Source organism: Lynx canadensis, chromosome C1 (genome assembly GCF_007474595.2).
Source record: "Lynx canadensis isolate LIC74 chromosome C1, mLynCan4.pri.v2, whole genome shotgun sequence".
NCBI lineage: Eukaryota > Metazoa > Chordata > Mammalia > Carnivora > Felidae > Lynx > Lynx canadensis.
This window is the reverse complement of record NC_044310.1, coordinates 159,817,118-159,840,331: the sequence shown is the minus strand read 5'-3', so window position 1 is coordinate 159,840,331 and position 23,214 is coordinate 159,817,118.

Sequence of the window (23,214 nt, the reverse complement as noted above, 5' to 3'; positions counted from 1 at the left end):
ATTATTTATCTGAAATTCATATTTACTGAATTTTTATTTGTAAGTCTAAGGAAACTTTGAAACGATTCAAATCTTTTTTTAAAAAATATAATTTATTGTCAAATTGGCTAACGTAGAGTGTGTAAAGTGTGCTCTTGGTTTTTGGGGTAGTTTCTCATGGTTGATTGCTTACATACAACACCCAGTGTTCATCTTAACAAGTACGCTCCTCAATGCCCATCACCCATTTTCCCCTCGCCCCCACCTCCCCATACGATTCAAATCTTTTAAAATTTAATATTGTTTTAATTTTTATTTCTTTTTAAAATTCCAGTATAAGTAACATACAGTGTTATATTAATTTCAGGTATACAATATAGTGATTTGACAATTCTCTACATTACTTAGCACTCTTCATGCTAAGTGTACTCTTAATCTCCTTCACCTATTTCACCCCTTCTCCCACCTACCTCCCCTCTGGCAACCACCAGTTCTCTATATTTCAGAATCTGGTTTTTTGTTTGTTTCTTTTTTTCTTTGTTTAATTTAATTATTATTAAACTAAAGGATAACACTTGGCGTTAGAGATCTTTCCAGAAATTTTTATCACATACTAAGAGATGATAGTTTTTCTCAGTGTACTTTTTCAAAGTGTTCTTCATTTACTAAACTTTTTAACTGTAATTATGTATACATACTCTCATTAGAGGCCATGTTTTGTTTTAAATCAATTCCAAATGTTACATATTGCTGGACATTTTAAAATAATACACATAGCTTATTAGGCTAGGCTAGAAGTATAGCACCATAAAGATAAAACTTACCTATAACTAGTAATACAGGGGGATGTCTGGGTGGCGCAGTCGTTTAAGCCTCCGACACTTGATCTCAGCTCAGGTCATAAGCTCATTGTTTGTGAGTTCGAGCCCCACATCAGGCTCTGCGCTGATGGCATGGAGTCTGCTTGGGATTCTGTCTCTCTTTCTCTCTGCCCCTCCCTTGCTTGTGTACTCTCTCTCAAAATAAATAAACTTAAAAAATTAATAATACAAATTTCACACTTTCTACTGAAAGGCAAAAGGTTACTATCTTTTAGTATTCTTCAACATAATGTAAAATCCAAGTGTAATAATAGTATAATCATTTTAATTGGGAAAATATATGAACACAGTGGCTGTGGGGTAACCACATTTAGCCCCCACAGAAAAGCAGAGAAAGCCAAGCAACCACATTTAGCCCCCACAAAAAAGCAGAGAAACCCAAACTGCAGAATAAGTGAAGGATGAAACAGATGCACAGAGAAGAGTAGAGACAAGAGGGATGCCTTGTAGCTCAGTTGGTTAAGTGTTGAACTCTTTATTTCAGCTTAGGTTGTGATCTCATGGCTCGTGAGTTCAAGTGGTGCACTGGGCTCTGAGCTAACAACCCGGAGCCTGCTTAGGATTCTTTGTCTCCCTCTCTCTCTGCCCCTCCCTTGCTCATGCTCTATCTCTCTCTCCAAATAAATAAATAAATAAATAAATAAATAAATAAACAAACATTAAAAAAACAAAAAAGTAGAGACAAGAGACCATTTGGCTCCATGAAGAACATAGCTTCTTCAGTTCCTAATGGTTTTGGGGTTCCTGTTTCTCATTCTGCATGAGGCCCATCTGTACTTCCTAACTTTGAGACTTTTAAGATACCCATTATAGTGGACATATATGCTTTTGTCTACCCTGCATCCTGTCTTTGGGGGAACAACGCTCCCCCATGCCATACCAGTTCCAACATGTAATCGTATGAGCTTGCTTTTTTATCCACAGTGATTGATCCTAGGGAGATGCACATGACCCAACCCAGGACAATCAGAGTCTTTGTCTGGGATGTTTTTGAAATGGAAATGGAAGAAAGAAGCTCTTTTCTCCAAAGAAGGGGAATCAGCAAATGAAGTCCTGGCTAAATTCAGCCTATTGTCTATTTTGCTGTTGTTTTCTGAAATAATTATAAACTCACAGGAAATTACAAAAATAGTAGGAGATCCCAATACCCATCACCAAACTGCACCCACTGACATCTTATGTAATTATCATACATTATTAATACCATGAAATTGACACTGGCAAAATACTATTGACTAGACTTTAGACCTTACTCAGATTTCACCAGCGGTTCACTTTCTTCTTATGTCTTTGTGAATAGTTCTATGGATTTTAGCAATGTACAGAATAATATAACCACCATCCCAATCAAGATGCAGAACTATTCGATCACCACAAAGGAACTCCTTCTTGCTACCCCTTTATAGTAACATACTCCCCACTTCCTTCTCCAAACCTGGCAACCACTAATCTCTTCTCGATCGATCTCTATAATTTGTCATTTCAAGAATGTTATATAAGTAGGATCAAGCAAGCAACACATAACCTTTGAAACTGGGCCTTTTCACTCAGCATAATACCCTTGAGAGCCATTCAATTTGTTGTGTGTATCAACAGTCTGTCCATTTTTATAGCTAAGTAGTATTCCATCATATGGATATACCACATATTGTTTAACCATTCACCTTTTGAAGGACATTCAGGTTGTTGTGGTTATTGCAAATAAACATTCATGTACAGTTCTTGTGTAAAAAGTTTTCATTTTCTAGGATAAATACTCAAGAGTGCAATTGCTAGATCATATGTCAAGTATACATTGAACTTTTTAAGAAATGGTCAGATTAATTTCCAGAGTGGCTGTACCATTTTACATTCTCATCAGAAACGCATGAAGTATCCAGCTTCTTTGCATACTTGCAAGTGATCAGTACTGTCAGTATTTCTATTTTAATCATTACAATAGGTTTGTAATTGTATCTTATTGTTTTAATTTGCATTTCTCCATGACTAGAAATTTTGAACATTTTTCATGTGCTTAGTTACCACCTATATATCTTCTCTGGGAAAGTGTCTATTCAAGTCTTTCACCAATTTTCTAATTGAATCACTTGTTTTCTTACTGTTGAGTTTAGAGAATTTTTTTAATTTTTTTTAACATTTTTTATTTATTTTTGAGACAGAGAGAGACAGAGCATGAACAGGGGAGGGGCAGAGAGAGAGAGGGAGACACAGAATCTGAAACAGGCTCCAGGCTCTGAGCAGTCAGCACAGAGCCCGACGCGGGGCTTGAACTCACTGACTGTGAGATCATGACCTGAGCCGAAGTCGGACGCTTAACCGACCGAGCCACCCAGGTGCCCTGAGAATTTTTTAAAATATATTTTGGATATGAGTTACTTACAAGATACATGCTTTGCAAATATTCCATTTCATCTGTTGCCTGTTTTTGTAAACAAAGTTTTATTGGAACTGTTTCATTTTTATAAACAAAGTTTTTATTGGAACAGAAACTTACTTGTTTATTTGTGTATTATCTATGGCCACTTCCATGCTACGGTGGCAGAATTGAGCAAGTTGCAACAGAGACCACATGAGAGACACCAGAGACCACTACTTGCAAAGTCTACAGTATTTACTATCTGGTCCTTTACAGGAAGTTTGCTGACCCATGCTCTAAAGTGGGGGAGGTGGAAAGACGAAAGCCTAGAACTGCCAGAAGCCATGTTCCTCCAAAACATGGAGAAATTCAATCTAGAGTAGAAGAGAATAAGGCATATTTGCATGGAAATTAGAGACAAGACCAGGAAGTATGAGTCCAGGTTGCAGACCATTTTGTCAATGCTCCAGCACTTCTGTGGGAGTGAACAAATTTCCCCTTTTGCTTAAGCTGGCTCAAATTGTGTGGGGCAGAATGGAGACTTTCCATAGGGCACAGACAGTGTAAACAAAAATCAGGATGTAGAACACTGACCAGGCTCAAGTAGCCATTTTAGGATTTTATTTTTTAAAAAACAATTTTAATGTTTGTTTAATTTTGAGAGAGAGAGACAGAGACAGAGTGTAAGTGGGGGAGGGGCAGAGAGAGAGAGGGAGGCACAGAATCCAAAGCAGGCTCCAGGCTCAGAGCGGTCAGCACAGAGCCTGACGCGGGCGTCAAACTCACAAACCACGAGATAATGATCTGAGATGAAGTTGGATGCTCAACTGACTAAGCCACCCAGGTGCTCCAGCAACTTTAGGATTTAAAAAAACCATCTGTCTTTAAAATTCAGCAGAACAGATGACAACTCTTGGTTTCTAGCGTCTTCTAATTTAATACTAGATCTGTATTCTTTTTTTTCATATATCTCTTTACAATGTGTCTTTTTGTAAGTAAGTGATAGTTGTGTTTCCTCTGTGTTGTGTATACACACACACACACACAAACACACAGTTTGATTTTAAGAAATTGGCTCATGAGGAAAAAAAAAAGGCTGAGTTAAGATGGTGGAGAAGCATGGAGACCCAGAGCGTGTCTTGTCCCTGAAACACAGCAAGATCAGCACTAAAAAATTTGAACACCTAGGAAACTGATCTGAGGATTAATGCAACAATCTGTATAACTTGAGCCACTGAACTCAGCAGGTACACAGTGCAGAAAGGTGATCTGGGAGAGAGAAAAGCCATGGAAGGTAGAGAGCCATTTTCATGGAGAGAGGACAGAGAGAAAAAAAGGAAGAGGAGAGTGCGGCACATCAGGATCATGCAAGAAAAGCACTCCTCCCCCAAAATAGCTGGAGAGAGAGATAAAGAGTGAAAACACTTGCAGCAGACTGAACAAGACAGGGAGAAAGGAGAGGGTTTCAATACCACCAGGATTCTACAAACAGTAAGCACAGAGTCTGAAGTTTTGGAGCTCAGCGCCTGGCAGTGTTCTGGGGAGGAAGTAGGGCAAATCCTGAGGAGCAGGCAGCATGGTCTGAGGGGTCCACGTGCCACACAGGGAGAAGCATTTCCCCTGTTGGAGTGCATTTGGTAGGGGTCATATGGCCTCCCCACAGGCAAAGGTCCCAGTGGACCCCACAGAGCAGGCACAGTTTGCTAGTATTGGGACAAAGATGCCAGAGTGTGGTGAAACTTGGTGCCGGCTGTGTGTCGTGATTTGCCATAATCTCTGAACCTCTGTTATTGTGCAACTGCACAAACATTTCTGGGGCAAGCTGGCACCCGAGCATTGCTCAGTGAGACCGTCTACCACAGTCAGCACAGGTCCAAGCTGCGGGGGTCTTGAAGTGTGAGGTTTTGAAACACAACCCCATCTCAGATGAAACGCTGGAGGGAGGTGATGCCTGGCAGGCAGACATGGATAGGGTGGAGGAAGTGAGTGGACAAAGGCTTTCGACAAAGGACAGGTGCTTGATTGCCAAGTTCCTGCACCAGAGACTAGGGAGCTGGGGAAGCCATTTCCACCTCTCCCACCCATGCGCATGTGCACACATACATTGATCCACCTCAGTAAGGTAAGCAGCGCCACCAAGTAGAGAACAGAGCCATAAAACACCAACCCCCGCCCAACTGTGCCCTCCTAGCACATCCCCCAGAAGACCAGCACAAGTCACTCCACCTGCTTAGTGTATGGACTATAGAGTGCTTCATAGTTTCAGTTCTAGGGGAAACTGGATGTAACTTCATCCGGGTTTCATTCTGTTTGCTGGTTCACGTATTTGTTTTCTTTTCTTCTGTTTTTGCTTATACTGTTTTCATTTTTATTTCTCTTTCTTGGATACAGAAAGAGAAATGATCTCTTTACCCTATTTTTTAAAATTTACTTTTCTATTTCATTTTCTTTATTTTATTCTATTTTATTATATATTATTTTAGTTTTAATTTTTCTTACCTTTTTTCCCTTTCCTTTCCTTTTTTTCTCTATTTTATTCTATTCCATCAAGCATCTTTCAACAAGCAGACTGAAACACACCTAGGATCTAGCTTCTTTTATTTGATTTTTTGTCTTGTTTTTAATTTTTTATTTTAATTTTTTATTTTAATTTTTTATTGTATTTTTTTATTTTTTTATTTTTTTATTTTTTTATTTGAAAAAAATTTTTTTAACACTTATTTATTTTTGAGACAGAGAGAGAGCATGAACAGGGGAGGGTCAGAGAAAGAGGGAGACACACAGAATCTGAAACAGGCTCCAGGCTCTGAGCTGTCAGCACAGAGCCCGATGCGGGGCTCGAACCCACGGACCGCGAGATCATGACCTGAGCTGAAGTCAGATGCTCAACCGACTGAGCCACCCAGGCGCCCCAATTTTTTATTGTATTAACAAAAGAATTCACCCAAAAATAAAGAGCAGGAAGAAATGACAGCCAGGGACTTAATCATCACAGATACAAGTAATATGATTGAACCAGAATATAGAACCACGAGAATAATAATATTAGCTGGGGTTGAAAAAAAGCATAGAAGACACCAGAGAATCCCTTTCTGCAGAGATAAAAGAAATAAAATATACTCAGGCCAAAATTAAAAATGCTATAATTGAGATGCAATCTTGAATGGCTGCCACGACGGCAAGGATAGACTAAGCAGAGCCACGAATCAGTGATACATAAGATAAAATTATGGAGAATAATGAAACGGGAAAAAAAGAGGAAAACAAAGGCAAAAGATCATGATACATGACTTAGAGAAGGCAGTGACTTATTAAAAAGGAATAACATCTGAATCATAGTAGTCCCAGAAAATGAAGAGAGAGAAAAAGGGGCAGAAAGTTTATGTGAGAATTATAGTGGAAAAGTTTCCTAATCTGGGGAAGGACACAGATATCAAAATCCAAGAAGCACAGAGAATTCCCATTAGATTCAACAAAAACTGACCATCACTAAGGCATATCACAGTCAAATTCACAAAATACACAGACAAGGAAAGAATTATGAAAGCAACAAGGAAAAAAGTCCTCAACCTATAAGGGAGGATGATCAGGTTCACAGACCAATCCACAGAAATTTGGCAGGTCTGGGGCGCCTGGGTGGCGCAGTCGGTTAAGCGTCCGACTTCAGCCAGGTCACGATCTCACGGTCCGTGAGTTCGACCCCCGCGTCGGGCTCTGGGCTGATGGCTCAGAGCCTGGAGCCTGTTTCCGATTCTGTGTCTCCCTCTCTCTCTGCCCCTCCCCCGTTCGTGCTCTGTCTCTCTCTGTCCCAAAAATAAATAAACGTTGAAAAAGAAATTTGGCAGGTCAGAAATTAGTGGCAGGATATATTCAACGTGCTGAATCAGAAAAATATGCAGCCAAGAATTCTTTATCCAGCAAGGCTGTCATTCAAAATAGAAGGACAGATAAGGAGTTTCCCAGACAAACAAAAACTAAAGGAGTTTGTGACCACTAAACCAACCTGCAACAAATTTTAAGGGGGACTCTCTGAGTGGAGAAAAGATGAAACAAAACAAAAAAGACCAAAGGCAACAAATACTAGACAGGACCAAAAAACATCACCATAACCAACAAGTCTACAGGCAACACAATGGCACTAAATTCATATCTTTCAGTACATACTCTAAATGTAAATGGACTAAATGCTCTAATCAAAAGACACAGGATATCAGAATGGATAAGAAAATAAGACCCATCTATATTCTGCTTACAAGAGACTCATCTTAGACCTAAAAAAAGCTGCAGATTGAAAGTAAAGGAATGGAGAACCATCTATCATGCCAACAGCCATCAAAAGAAAACTGGAGTAGCCATATTTCTATCAGACAAACTAGATTTTATTTTTTTCTCAATATATGAAGTTTATTGTCAAATTGGTTTCCATACAACACCCAGTGCTCATCCCAAAAGGTGCCCTCCTCAATACCCATCACCCACCCTCCCCCCCCCACCCCCCATCAACCCTCAGTTTGTTCTCAGTTTTTAAGAGTCTCTTATGCTTTGGCTCTCTTCCACTCTAACCTCTTTTCAGACAAACTAGATTTTAAAATAAAGTCTGTAACAAAAGATCAAGAAGGGCATTATAACATAATTAAGGGGTCTTTCCACAAAGATCTAACAATTGTGAATACGTACGCCCCCAAAGTGAAAAACCCAAATCTATAAATCAGTTAATCACAAACATAAATAAACTCATTGATAATAATACCATAATAGTAGGAGGCTTCAACTCCCCACTTACAGCAATGGACAGATCATGTAGGCAGAAAATCAACAAGGAAACAACAGCTTTGAATGACACACTAGACTGGATGGACTTAACAGATACATTCAGAATATTTCATCTGAAAGCAGCAGAATACACTTTCTTCTCAAGTGCACGTGGAACATCCTCCAGAACAGATCACATACTGGGACACAAATCAGCCCTCAACAAGTATAAAAAGATTGAGATCATACCTTGCATATTTTTAGACCACAACGCTATGAAACTCAAAATCAACCACAAGAAAAAAATTGGAAAGACATGAATACTTAGAGATTAAAGAACATCCTATTAAAGAATGAATGAGCTAAACAAGAAATTAAAGAGGAGATTAAAAAATACATGGAAGCTAACGAAAATGAAAACCCGACAGTCCAAAACCTCTGGGATGCAGCAAAGGCAGTCATAAGAGGGAAGTATATAGCAATGTAGGCCTTCCTAAAGAAGGAACAAAGGTCTCAAATACACAACCTAACCTTACACCTAAAAGAGCTGTAAAAAGAACAGCACATAAAGCCCACATCCAGCAGAAGAAGGGAAATAAAGACTAGAACAAAAATCAATTATATATATATATAAAAAGTAGTGAAACCAGGAGTTTGTCCTTTGAAAGAATTAACAAAAATTGATAAACCCCTACCCAGATTGATCAAAAAGAAAAAGGAAAGGACCCAAGTAAATAAAAACATGAATGAAAGAGGAGAGAACAAACCAACACGACAGAAATAAAAAAAGTATTAAGAGAATATTATGAGCAATTATATGCCAACAAATTGGGCAATCTGGAAGAAATGAACAAATTCCTAGAAACGTATTAACTACCAAAACTGAAACAGGAAGAAATAGAAAATTTGAACAGACCCATAACCAGTAAAAAAATTGAATCAGTAATCAAAAACCTCCAACAAACAAGAGTCCAAGGCCAGATGGCTTTTGAGAGGAATTCTACCAAACGTTTAAAGAACAGTTAACACCTATTCTTTTGAAACTGTTCCAAAAAATAGAAATGGATGGAAAACTTACAAACTTATTCTATGAGGCCAGTGTTACCTTGATTCCAAAACCACACAAAAGACCCCACTAAAAAAGGAGAACTACAGACCAATTTCCCTGATGAACATGGATGCAAAAATTCTCAACAAGATACTAGCAAACCGGATTCAACAATACATTAAAATAATTATTTACCACAATCAAGTGGGATTTATTCCTGGGATGCAGGGATGATTCAATAGCCACAAATCAATGTGATACATCACATTAATAAAAGAAAGGATAAGATTCACACAATCCTCTCAAAAGATGCTGAAAAAGCATTTGACAAAATACAGCATCCTTTCTTCATAAAAAAAAAACCTCAAAAAAGTAGGGATAGAAGGATCATACCTCAAGATCATAAAGGCCATATACAAAAGACCCACAACTAATATAGTCCCCAATGGGGAAAAACGGAGAGCTTTCCCCCTAAGGTCAGGAACACAACAGGGATGTCCACTCTCACCGCTGTTACTCAACATCGTGTTGGAAGTCCTGGCCTCAGCAATCAGACAACAAAAAGAAATAAAAGGCAGCAAAATTGGCAAGGAAGAAGTCAAACTTTCACCCTTAGTAGAGGACATGATACTCTATGTTGAAAACCCAAAAGATTCTACCAAAAAACTGCTAGAACTGATACATGAATTCAGGAAAGTTGCAGGATATAAAATCGATGTACAGAAATCGATTGCATTTTTATACACCAATAATGAAGGAGCAGAAAGAGAAATCAAGGAATTTGTCCCATTTACAATTGCACCAAAACCCATAAAATACCTAGGAATAAAACTAACCAAAGAGGTAAAAAATCTATAGCACTGAAAAGCATAGAAAGTTTATGAAAGAAATTGAAGAAGACACCAAAAATTTTTCCATTTTTTGAACATTCCATGCTCATAGATTGGAAGAACAAATATTGTTACAATGTCGATACTACCCAAAGCAATCTACATATTCACTGCAATCTTGATGAAAATAACACCAGCATTCTTCACAGACCTAGGACAAACAATCCTAAAATTTGTACAGAACCAGAAAAGCTAAAGAAATAGCCAAAGTAATGTTGAAAAATAAAACCAAAGCTGGAGGCATCACAATTCCAGACTTCAAGCTGTATTACAAAGCTGTAATCATCAAGACAGTATGGTACTGGCACAAAAACAGACACATAGATCAATGGAACAGAATAGAGAACTCAGAAATGGACCCATAAACATATGGCCAACTAATCTTTGACAAAGCAAGAAAGAATATCCAATGGAATAAAGACAGTCTCTTCAGCAAATGGTTTTGAAAAAACTGGACAGGGGCGCCTGGGTGGCGCAGTCGGTTAAGCGTCCGACTTCAGCCAGGTCACGATCTCGCGGTCCGTGAGTTCGAGCCCCGCGTCGGGCTCTGGGCTGATGGCTCAGAGCCTGGAGCCTGTTTCCGATTCTGTGTCTCCCTCTCTCTCTGCCCCTCCCCCGTTCATGCTCTGTCTCTCTCTGTCCCAAAAATAAATAAACGTTGAAAAAAAAAATTAAAAAAAAAAAAAAAAAGAAAAAACTGGACAGCAACATGCAGAAGAATGAACCTGGACCACTTTCTTTCACCATACACAAAAATAAACTCAAAATGGATGAAACACCTAAGTATAAGACAGGAAGGCATCAAAATCCTAGGGAATAAGACAGGCAAAAACCTCTTTGACCTCAGCCACAGAATTTCTTACTTGACATGTATCCAGAGGCAAGGGAAACAAAATAAAAAATGAACTATTGGGGGGCGCCTGGGTGGCTCAGTCAGCTGAGCATCTGACTTCGGCTCAGGTCATGATCTCGTGGTCCATGAGTTCGAGCCCTGTGTCAGGCTCTGTGCTAACAGCTCAGAGCCTGGAGCCTCCTTCAGATTCTGTGTCTCCTTCTGTCTCTGCTCTCATCCCCCCACTCTCTGTCTCTGTCTCTCTCTCTCTCAAAAATAAATAAATACTTAAAAAAATTTTTAATAAAAAAAATGAACTATGGGACCTCATCAAGATAAAAAGCTTCTGCACAGTGAAGAAAAACAATCAGCAAAACTAAAAGACAACCAATGGAATGGGAGAAAATATTTGCAACTGACATATCAGATAAAGGCTTAGATCCAAAATCTATAAAGAACTTAATCAAAATCAACACCCAAGAAACAATCCAGTGAAGAGATGGGCAAAAGACATGAATAGACACTTTTCCAAAGAAGACATCCAGATGGCTAACAGACACATGAAAAGATGCTCAACATCACTCATCATCAGGGAAATACCCATCAAAATCACAATGAGATACCACCTCACACCATTCAGAATGGCTAAAATTAACAACTCAGGCAACAACAGATGTTGGCAAGGATGTGGAGAAAGGTGAACTCTTTTGCACTGCTGGTGGGAATGCAAACTGGTGCAGCCACTCTGGAAAACAGTGTGGAGCTTCCTCAAAAAACTAAAAATAGAACTACACTATGACCCAGCAAATAATCTATTACTTATTTATACAAGAGATACAAGTGTGCTGTTTCGAAGGGACACATATACCCCAATGTTTATAAGCAGCACTATGACAATAGCCAAAGTATGGAAAGAGCCCAAATGTCCATCAACTGATGAATGGATGAAGAAGATTGGTATATATATACAATGAAATATTACTTGGCAATCAAAAAGAATGAAATCTTACCATTTGCAACAATGTGGATAGAACTAGAGTGTATTATGCTACGTAAAATAAGTCAGAGAAAGACAAATATCCTATGATTCCGCTTGTGTCGAATTCAAGAAACAAAGAGATGAACATAGAGAAAGGGAAGCAAAAATAACATAAAAACAGAGAGGGAAACAAACCATAAGAGACTCTTAAAGAGGGTTGCTGGTGGGGTGTTGGGTGGGGGGATGGGCTAAATGGGTGACAGGTGTTAAGAAAGGCACTTGTTGGGAGAAGCACTGGGTGTTATAGGTAAGTAATTAATCACTAAATTATATTCCTGGAAAAGAAAAGAAAAGAGAAGAAAAGAAAAAAGAAAAAGAAATTGGCTCGTGAGACTTGCCAAAAAATAGGCAAGTCTGAAATCTAGGGTGGGTCAGTATGCTGGAAATTAGGCATGAGTTCATGATGCAGTGTTGAATCTGAAATGCATAGGGCAGACCAGCAGCCTGGAAACTCAGGCAAAATTTCTGTGTTATAGTCTTGAGGCCGAATTCCCTTTTTAAGAAATCTCAGTTTTTGCCCTTAAGATCTAAAACTGATTGGATAAATCCCACCTACAATATCGAGGGTAGTCTCCTTTTCTTAAAGTCAACGGACTATAGATATTAATCATATCTATAAAATACCTTCCCAGCAACTGGGTAACATAGCCTAGCTGAGTTGGCACACAAAATTTAATGATCACAGGAAGATACAACAAAATTACTGCTTAATTAATTTTTTCTTTTTTTAATGGTTATTTCTTTATTTTGAGAGAGAGAGTGTGTGTGAATAGAGGAGGGATGGGGAGAGAGAGAGGGAGAGAGAGAGAGAGAGAGAGAGAGAGAGAGAGAGAGAGAATCATAAGCAGGCAACAACATGCTGTGAGCACAGAGCCCAAGTAGGGCTGGATCCCACAAACCGTGAGATCATGACATGAGATGAAATCAAGAGGTGGTTGCTCAATCAACTGAGCCACCCAGGCACCCCTAGTGAATTTTTCATTGAAAGCCAATTTTGGCCACATTTATTTATTAAACATATATATTTAACATCAACAATGGACCCAGATGCATTAAGATATTCATATAGACACCTCCATCCGAAGTGTTGCTTATAAGTAGGTCCCAGGGGTACAATACTCACAGAAACTACTATAACCCTAATTGCTCCCTCTCCCAGTCTCAAGGGAGTTAGCATTCTCCACTCTGGGGGACCCACACACTCTAACTAACAAATCAGCCACCTCACTATGCTCTCAGGAATAAAGTTTAGCTTTGCTCCTTCAAGGGTTAACCTTTAAAACAAAACCCTGAGTAGCCCCTAAAAGCCCCTAAGAAGATTTTAACTCTCTTCCCTGAAAGGGAGAGTGATGGGGTATATAAGTTTATGGGGTTGGGAAAAAAAGAGGATGCCCCCAAGAATCCAAGGGTTTGGCTTTCCTTGCAGAAAGCAAGAAGAGAAGAGAAGAGAATGATCTTTATTGTGTGTGAATCTTTTACAACTGTAGGAGACTTATATATCTCAATCAATTGCCTTGGCCATGATTTTTATTCATGACAGAGCAGAGTCAAATGGTGGAGACAGAAGTTGGGAGAGTTAGGCATCTGAGTTTGAATCCCAACTTTACTATTATTTATAAATATGTGTTGAATGAATAAGCAAATTGCCTCAGTGATGTAGGGTTTATCATTACCTCTTACTACCTCTTACTTCATTTGCAAAACAGCAATGGTAATTATGATATTTGCCCTACTTCTCTCAAAGAGTCATTGTGAAGATTTTTTAGGTTTTTTTTAAGTTTATTTATTTATTTTGAGGAGGAGGGTGCAGAGAGAGAGGGAGAGAGAGAATCCCAAGCAGGCTTTGCGCTTGAGCCCCCAGGCAGAGCCCCATTGCAGGGATCAGTCTCACCAATGGTGAGATCATGACCTGAGACGAAATCAAGAATCTCACATTTAGCTGACTGAGCCACCCAGGCATCCCTGTGAAGATTTTTAAAAGGAGGAAATGACAAAGAATATTGAATGAATCCAAAGATTGGATACTGTGGGAGGCAGAATACTGGCTTCCTAAAGCTATCCATGTCTTAATCCCCAGACCTGTGAATATGTTACATTGCATAGTCAAAGAGAAATTCAGATTGCAGATGGAATAAAGGTTACTAATTAGCTAACCTTAATATAGGGTTGTCCTGGATTTTCTGGGTGGGCCCAACTTAATCACAAGGGTTTTTAAATGTGGGAGGGAGGCAGAAGAGTCAGCGTCAAAGTAATGTGATGTGAGGAAGATTCAGTCAGTCGTTGCTGGCTTTAAAGATAGAAGAGGACCCAAGTCAAGGAATGCAGGTAGCCTCTAGCCAGAAAGGGCAAGGAAACAAATTCTCCCATATAGCCTCCATAAGGAACACAGCCCTGCCACCACTTTGATTTTAGCCCAGTGAGACCCATTTTGGATTTCTGACTTCCAGAATGGTAAGCTAATAAATCTGTGTTGTTGTAAGCCACTAAACTTGTGACAATCTGTTACAGACCTGTAGAAAATTGATACAATTACTTTAAAATGTTTTAGATGGCACTGGTCCTTAATTCCTACAACAAAAATGGGTCTTTCTAGATTATTAACCATAGTCAGATGTTTGTCATGCAAACTAAGGTATCCATGGGTAAGGCTTCCAGTTTTATTTATTTATTTATTTATTTATTTATTTATTTATTTAATTTTTATTTTTTAATTTACATCCAAGTTAGTTAGCATATAGTGCAACAATCATTTCACGAGTAGATTCCTTAATGCCCCTTACCCATTTAGCCCACCCCCCCTCCCAAAACCCCTCCAGTAACCCTCTGTTTGTTCTCCATATTTAAGAATCTCTTATGTTTTGTCCTCTCCCTATTTTTTATATTATTTTTACTTCCCTTCCCTTATGTTCATCTGTTCTGTGTCTTAAAGTTCTCATATGAGTGAAGTCATATGATATTTGTCTTTCTCTGACTGACTAATTTCACTTAGCATAATACCCTCTAGTTCCATCCATGTAGTTGCAAATGGCAAGATTTCATTCTTTTTGACTGTAAGGCTTCCAGTTTTTAATTAATTTGAAATATAATAGTACCAAATATCAAGTACATTATATCAACATGCATTTTCCATGTTTGTATTTGCTATGGAAGGCAGTATTTATTTTTTATTTTATTTTATTTTATTATTTTATTATTTTATTTTGGGGAGAGAGTGAGAGAGCATGCACAAGCAGGGGAGAGGGGCAGAGGGAGAGAGAGACAGAGACAATCTTAAGCAGGCCCCACGCTCAGAGCAGACCCCGACATGGGGCTCGATCCCAAGACCATGGCATCATGACCTGAGCCGAAATCAAAAGTCGGACGCTCAACTGACTGAACCACCAGGTGCCCCTAACAGTGTTTCTCAGAGTGAAGTGTGAGGGTGTATTAATCTCCTAGGGCTGCCGTCACAAACTGGGGTGGCTTACAACAACAGAAACTTATTTTCTCACAGTTCTGGAGGCTAGAAGCTTAAAGAAAGGTGTCAACAGGGATAGACTCCCTCTGAAGACTCTGGGGAAGAAAGTCTCCTTGCCTCCTCTAGCTTCTGGTGGTTGCTTGGTGTTCCTTAGTGTACGAGAGCATAACTCCAACTTCTGCCTCCATCTTCACATGGCCTTCTTCCCTGTGTGTCTCTGTCTTGTTTCTTTCTCCTTCTAAGGACACCAGTCTGGGATTTTGAGCCCACCCTAATCCAATATGACCTCATCCTAACTTGATTACATCTGCAAAGACCCTACTTCCAAATAAGGCCATGTTCACAGGTACCAGGGGTCAGGACTTCAACTTGCCTTTTAGGGGGACACAGTTGAACCCACAGCAGAAAGCTACTTTCTCAGAATCCCAATTGTGCTTGTTAAAGATGCAAACCTGGTGGCTCGGTTGGTTGAACAGCTGACTTCTGCTCAGGTCATGATCTCATGGTTCATGGGTTCGAGCCCTGTACTGACAGCATGGAGCCTGCTTGAGATTCTCTTTCTCTCTGCCCCTTCCCTGCTCTCTCTCTCCCTCTTTTTTTATTTTTTATTTTTTTAATGTTCATTTATTTTTGAGAGAGAGAAAGAGACAGAGTGTGAGTGGGGAAGGGGCAGAGAGAGAGACACACAGAGAATCTGAAGCAGGATCCAGGCTCTGAGCTGTCAGGACGGAGCCCAATGCAGGGCTCGAACTCATAAGTGGTGAGATCATGACTGGAGCTGAAGTCAGATGTTTAACCTACTGAACCACCCAGTCTCCCCTCTCTTTGAAAATAAATAAATAAACGTTTAAAAAAAGATGCAAATTCTAGGGTACACCCCAGACAACCTGATTGGGTTTCTGGGGTTTAGGCCTAAGAATCTGCTTATTTAACAAGCTCCTCTCATGATTATTAGTCACTCTAAACTTTAAGAATCATTGATATGTATAGTGGTTTTATTTTTCGTAATTTAAAATAGTAAGGAAAGACAATTTAGCTTGAAGTCACTTTACTCTTCCAAACATTTGTTTTGTATACTTATAAAAGTGAAAAATGCAGGAAGCTCCCCTCCTGTGTATAATGGTATCCACAAGTCTCCCAAGAGCCTAGATACTAAAGGCTTCCAAGAAAAACATCAGGTGTTTAAATGTTTCCATAAACTCAAAACTAACCTGTTTTTACTTTCAAGCTTCCCTGAAATGACCTTAGTCAGAAATCTCTTGACCTAAGAACAGAAGAGGAACCCAACAACAAAAAAAACTGATGTGGAGGAGAAAGAGAAGATGGCCTCTGTGCCCCTGAAACGCAACATGGTCCCAAGAGAAAGAAACAAGACCTAACATGTTTCCAGTGCTTATGAGAAGGTGACCCAAAGGGGGGGGGGAACAAAGGAATGAGAGAAATTCTGAGGAGTCTGGCAGAGGCAATTCAAGTTCCTGGGAGAGTTCCGTGTTGTGTTTGTCTCTCCTCTGAGAATGTTAGCTCTGAGCCAACACAAGTGTTGTGTATGTGTCCTAAATGAGTAGTGTTTCCTCACCTCCCCCACCTTTGTCTTCTCTAGGTAAGATTTATTTGAAGAATATTAAGATACACAGGTTGTATATAGAAATTCCAGGAAAGATGTTTGCCAAAACAGAAACAGTGGCTATCTCTGGAGGGTAAGATTTTAGGTGGTTTTTACCTTTATAATTTGTTGTGGTTGTTGTTTTAGACCTTTATAATTTTCTATATTTGATTTTTGTTTCAGTGAGCACTTACTATTTACAAGATCAAAAAATACACCACTATAACTGTAAGAGAGTAGTGCACACAAGCACTTTGTGCATGTGAGATGGTAGATAAACCAATAACAAACAACTGAGTTAGTTTTGAACAGAAGTCCAATCCTTTAAGATTCTTTTGTTCTCTGTAGCAGACCTGTACCCTGAGATTTTTATTTACTCATCAGGTGTGGACCAGACAAATGGTATGGTAGTAAAAAACAAATTATTTGACTATTGGTCCCGTTTTAGGGTCCCATCTGCTCCACAGTGTCACTCTACTCTTTTTTTTTTTTTTTCTTTTTGCACAGAATCCTATACCTTATTGCAGGTCTTTACTTAACATGGAGTAAACGTAGTTTATCTCTGGGTATGATCTCAGCTCTTAAATAATGCTGTCTAGAACACTTCTAGGTAACAGGGGGTTTACAGTTTTTAAAGTTTTAAAAGTTCAACCTACACTTTTATTTTCTATGTATGTGGCAGGTAAAAAAATAACTTTGTAATCTTCACCACACCTCAGGATATACCCATAACCCACACTTCCAACCACAACATGGTTTTTGCTGGGGTAGGATATGCTATGATGACTGGAGTCTTTCTCTGAAACTCGTCCTTACCACCAAGACCCTTCGAAATTAGAGTGTCTGTGGAAGTGAAGAGAGTGGGGAAGTGCCAAGATGATGCGTGTGAATAGAAAGGAGCAGACTTTTTTTTTTTCAACGTCTATTTATTTATTTATTTATTTATTTATTTTTGGGGGGACAGAGAGAGACAGAGCATGAACGGGGAAGGGGCAGAGAGAGAGGGAGACACAGAATCGGAAACAGGCTCCAGGCTCTGAGCCATCAGCCCAGAGCCTGACGCGGGGCTCGAACTCACGGACCGCGAGATCGTGACCTGGCTGAAATCGGACGCTTAACCGACTGCGCCACCCAGGCGCCCCAGAAAGGAGCAGACTTTAACGATTTTTTTTTTTTTTTTTTAAGAAAGATGTAAGCTGGTTAAAACTAGGGGTAAGGGGCATAGCATTTGGAAAAGTAATAGGACAGGGAAAAGAGCAACACAACATTCTGGTGAGGTGAGGAGGAGGAAGAGAAGTTTTGTCAGTGCAGGTGGCCGGGTACCTCTGAGCCTGGGACCTACTTTTGGAACACTGCTGAGAAAAGCTCATTCATCTAGTGTCCAGGAACCCAAGGGGGCAATGGCTGGGCCAGAATAGACCAAGGAAATGGAGCCTGAGAGATAGGCAAGAGGAAAATTGATACTTAACACTCTGCTCACTCCTATAAAGTGTGGGTGTGACTCATTAGACAGAAATTATTACTTTCCTTCAAACAACCAAGTGTGATGTTGCTAAGGCCCCACTGAGAGGATATGGCAAGGAAACTAACATTTGGTGAGCTCCTACTATGTGCCAGCACTTTGCTAGATGCTTTCGACATTATTTTATTTATTTATTTTTTTTTTATTTATTTTTTATTTTTTTTAATTTTTTTTCCTCCGTTTTTATTTATTCTTGGGACAGAGAGAGACAGAGCATGAACGGGGGAGGGGCAGAGAGAGAGGGAGACACAGAATCGGAAACAGGCTCCAGGCTCCGAGCCATCAGCCCAGAGCCTGACGCGGGGCTCGAACTCACGGACCGCGAGATCGTGACCTGGCTGAAGTCGGACGCTTAACCGACTGCGCCACCCAGGCGCCCCTCGACATTATTTTATTTAATCTTCCAAACAGTACGAGGAGATAGCACTGTTGTGCATATTTTGCAGAGAAGGAAACTAAAGCATAGGAAGGTTAAATAACTGCTCGAAATCATAAAACAAGTGGCAGAGCTTGTAAAATATATCTGGCTGGAATATCATTGCTCTTTTCACTGAGTAGAAACATCATAGCAAACTAGAGAGTTCAAATCTCTACTTTTGGGTTTGTCTCTGGTCACTGCTGACATCCATTAAAGAAGGACTTCGGCCTTGAACTTTTAAACTGATTCTTTAGTGTAGACATTGCCATTGCATGGTATATTAGTCCAGGTCCTCTAAGAAGCAGACCCCAAGACAAGATTAGATGTGCTGAGATTTTATTAGGGAAAGTGATGATGTGAGAGAATATGGGGGCAGGAATGGAAAAAGGCTGAGAACTGTCAGACTGCAAAGCAAGTCTGATCCCAGTGAAGAGGAAAGGGAGAGAAGATTGGATAGGAGGATCCTGAACCACCAAGCAGTCCCAGGAAGGTTTAGTAAAGCTTTTGGGAAGTCCTTAGCCAAAATATGCTATGGAGGTGATGACTTTTGAGCCAGAGTCACCTTGAACCAAAGTTGAGAAATCCCATATTGCCTAGGAATGAGCCTGCCTTAGTATCCCTGCCCTACTCAGCCACTGGATGGGAATTGCTATGAACATCACAGTCTCTGTGTAACTGCTATGATGGACAAAATGGTGATTGTCCTTATCGGATTTATATGATAAGGGACTTGTATCCAAAACATACAAAGAACATAATTCAATAAAAAGATAAATAAACCCAATTAAAAATGAGCAAAGGATCTGAACAGAAATTTCTCCGGTGAAAATATACAAATAGCCGATAAGTATGAAATGATGTTCAGCATCATAAGTCATTGGGAAAATGCAAATAAAAGCCACACTGAGATATACTTCACACCCACTAGGATGGCTATGATTTAAAAAATGGACAATAGGGTTGCCTGGGTGGCTCAGTCGGTTAAGCATCTGACTCTTGGTTTTGGCTCAGGTCATAATCTCATGGTTTGTGAGTTGGAGCCCCGTACCAGGCTCTGTACTGACAGTGCAGAGCCTGCTTGGGATTCTCTCTCTCTCCCTCTCTCTGCCCCTCCCCCACTGGCACAGTCTCTCAAAATAAATACATAAACTAAAAAAAAAAAAAAACAAAAAACAACAAAACAACAAAAAAACAAAAAAACCCACAAAAAACAAGAGCTGGCTGTGATGTAGAGAATTTGGAACCTTCACACATTGTGGGTGGGAATGTAAAATGGTGGAGCTGCTTTGGAAAACAGTTTGACAGTTCTTAAGTTAAACATAGACTCAGTGATTCTACTCCCAGGTATATATCAAAGAGAACTGAAAGCCTATTTCCACACAAAAACTTACACACAAATGTTCATAGCAGCATTGTTCATATTAACCAAAGAGTGTTCATCAACTGATGAATGGATAAACAAAATGTAGTCTATCCATACAATGGAATATATTTGGTCATAAAAGGAAATAAATAACAGAATATGATTCAGCCTTAAAAAGGAAGGAGAGGGGCGCCTGGGTGGCGCAGTCGGTTAAGCGTCCGACTTCAGCCAGGTCACGATCTCGCGGTCCGTGAGTTCGAGCCCCGCGTCGGGCTCTGGGCTGATGGCTCGGAGCCTGGAGCCTGTTTCCGATTCTGTGTCTCCCTCTCTCTCTGCCCCTCCCCCGTTCATGCTCTGTCTCTCTCTGTCCCAAAAAAAATAAATAAACGTTGAAAAAAAAAATTAAAAAAAAAAATAGGGTTTGTCCAGTTTAAAAAAAAAAAAAAAAAAAAAAAAAAAAGGAAGGAGATTCTGTCATATGCTACAATATGATGAACCTGGAAGACATTTTGCCAAGTGAAATAAGCCAGTTACAAAAAGACAAGTAAGGAGTGCCTGGGTGGCTCAGTCAGTGAAACGTCCAACTTTGGCTCAAGTCATGATCTCATGGTTCGTGGGTTTGAGCCCTGTGTTGGGCTCTATGTTGACAGCTCAAAGCCTGGAGCCTGCTTCAGATTCTGTGTTTCACTCTCTGCCTCTTCCTCACGCTCTCCCTCTCTCTCTCTGCCTCTCCCCCACTCTCTCTCTCTCTCAAAAATAAATAAACATTATAAAGTTAAAAAATAAAAAAATAAAAATAAAGACAAATAGTATATGATTCCACTTGTATGAGGACCACCTAGAGTAGTCAAACTCATAGAGACAGAAAGTAGAATGGTGGCCGCCAGGTGCCGCGGTGGGGAGGGGGTAGGGAGCTGCTGTTTTATGGGTATAGACTTTCAGGTTTACAAGATGAAAAGAGTTCTGGAGACGGGTTGCACAACAATATGAATGTACTTTACATTACTGAACTGAACTTGCAATGGTTAAAATGGTACATTTTTTGTTATGTGTATTTTACCACAATTTCAAAAAGGGCAAGACGAAACAGAAAAATAAAAAGGCATGAAGCACTGATACATACTGTATCATGGATGAACCCTGAAGCCACTGTGGCAAGCAAAAGAAGCCAGACATAAATGGCCGCATGTTGAATGATCTCATTTACATGAAATGCTGAAGCTGGGCAAACCCATGGAGACAACAAGCAGGTTCGTGGTTGCCATAGCTGGAGGGAGTAGGGGCCGTGAAGCAACTGCTCACGGCACAGACCTTCCTTCTGGAGTGATTAAAATGCTTTGAAATTAGATAATGGGGATGGTTGCGTGATTTTGTGTCTGTAGTAAAGACTATTGAATTACATACTTTAAAAGGTGAGTTTTATGGTATGTGCATTATATCTTAATAAAGATGCTACTTTCTTTAATGCCGCGGTGGATTTCAGAGCACACCAGCACGGGAACATCAGTCAATTACACTCCCCTGCAGTTGCAGATCTAGGAGGTACCTTTTCATGGCTGCCACACATGAAGCTCTATTACAAGTATATTTTTGGTGTTGATCATAATAGTTACCTAAAATGCATTAAGTGCAGATCTGAGCAGAGTGATGGGCTAAATTATTTCCCCAAATGATTTCCTTTTCCAGGATTCAATAAATGCAGGGTCCTGATGTTCTCACTGAGGGTACAAGAGTTTTGATGCTGCTATTTCACTGCTGCAACGGTTCTGCTTCTGAGAGAGCAGAGGATATGTCAGCAGAAAATACAAAATGGTTTCAGATCTACTTTGTGACCCTAACAAACATAAAAGTAGTAGGAAACAACTTGGTATTTCCAAGTGCTGACCAGAGCCACACTTATGCAAACTGTCATTGGAGTCATTGCTGCTATCATCCTCATTTTGGGCAAATCAAATGGAAAGAAGGAAGGATGGGATGAGCCCTGCTGAAATAAGATGGCAATCCTTGTGACTCAGGGTACACGGTAATTTTTTAATGTTCCAGATTTATAGCTTAAGTGGAAGATAAGCCAACATCCAGTCTAAAAAAAAAAAAAATCCCAGAGAGGTGGAAGGAGCAAATGGAGGGAATAGTACCAGAAGCCAGACATTTCTAAAATTACCTTACTTAGAGATGTGACTTTGGAATCATGTGAATGTTTTGCATGATTAAAATAAAATGGAATAACTATGAAAATTAAAACATGAAGTTAGTAAACCTAATTGTGTATTGAGTAGGCAGCTTTATTGTACAGAGAAGAACTATTTCAAAGTGTTTTTTCTTTTCTTTTTGTGTTTTGAGAGAGAGAGGGCAGAGAGAGAGAGAGAGAGAAAGAGAGAGAGAGAGAATCCCAGGAGGGGCAGAAGAAGAGAGAGAGAAAGAGGGAGGGAGGGAGGGAGGGAGGGAGAGAGAGACAGACAGACAGACAGACAGAATCCAGGCTCACCGGATGCGAGGCTCAACCTCACCCCAAGTGGGGCATGAGTACACCCAAAACGGGGCTCAAATCATGAACCATGAGATCATGACCTGAGCCGGAGTCAGATGCTTAATGACCAAGCCACCCAGGCATCCTCAAGATATTTTAAAACATAATTTGACTGGGATGTACTCTAAGACAAAAAGAACTACAAAAATAAACAAACTTAAATTTTTTCCAGTAGTCATATTGTTAGTAATATTGGCATAGTTTATTCTAAACTATTATGTATGTAATAGGATAAAGCAAATAAGTAATCATGTTAATTCAAGAGGAGCCAAGATTGTCAACATTAAAAAAAATGACAAATATAAAATCAGAGAATTTAAATAAAAACCATGTAATCCTAAATTTGAATTAGAAATATAAATGCATGATTCATTTTCTATTAAAAAAATATTTCCTGGTTTCTATCTACTAGAAAAGCCTAAGATAATGATGAACCCCGGCTCACTGGTCTCTCCTAGCACCCAGACTGTAGTTTCTTTCTTCCTTCCTTCCTTTCTTTCTTTCTTTTTTTAATGTTTATTTATTTATTATGAGAGAGAGAGAGAGT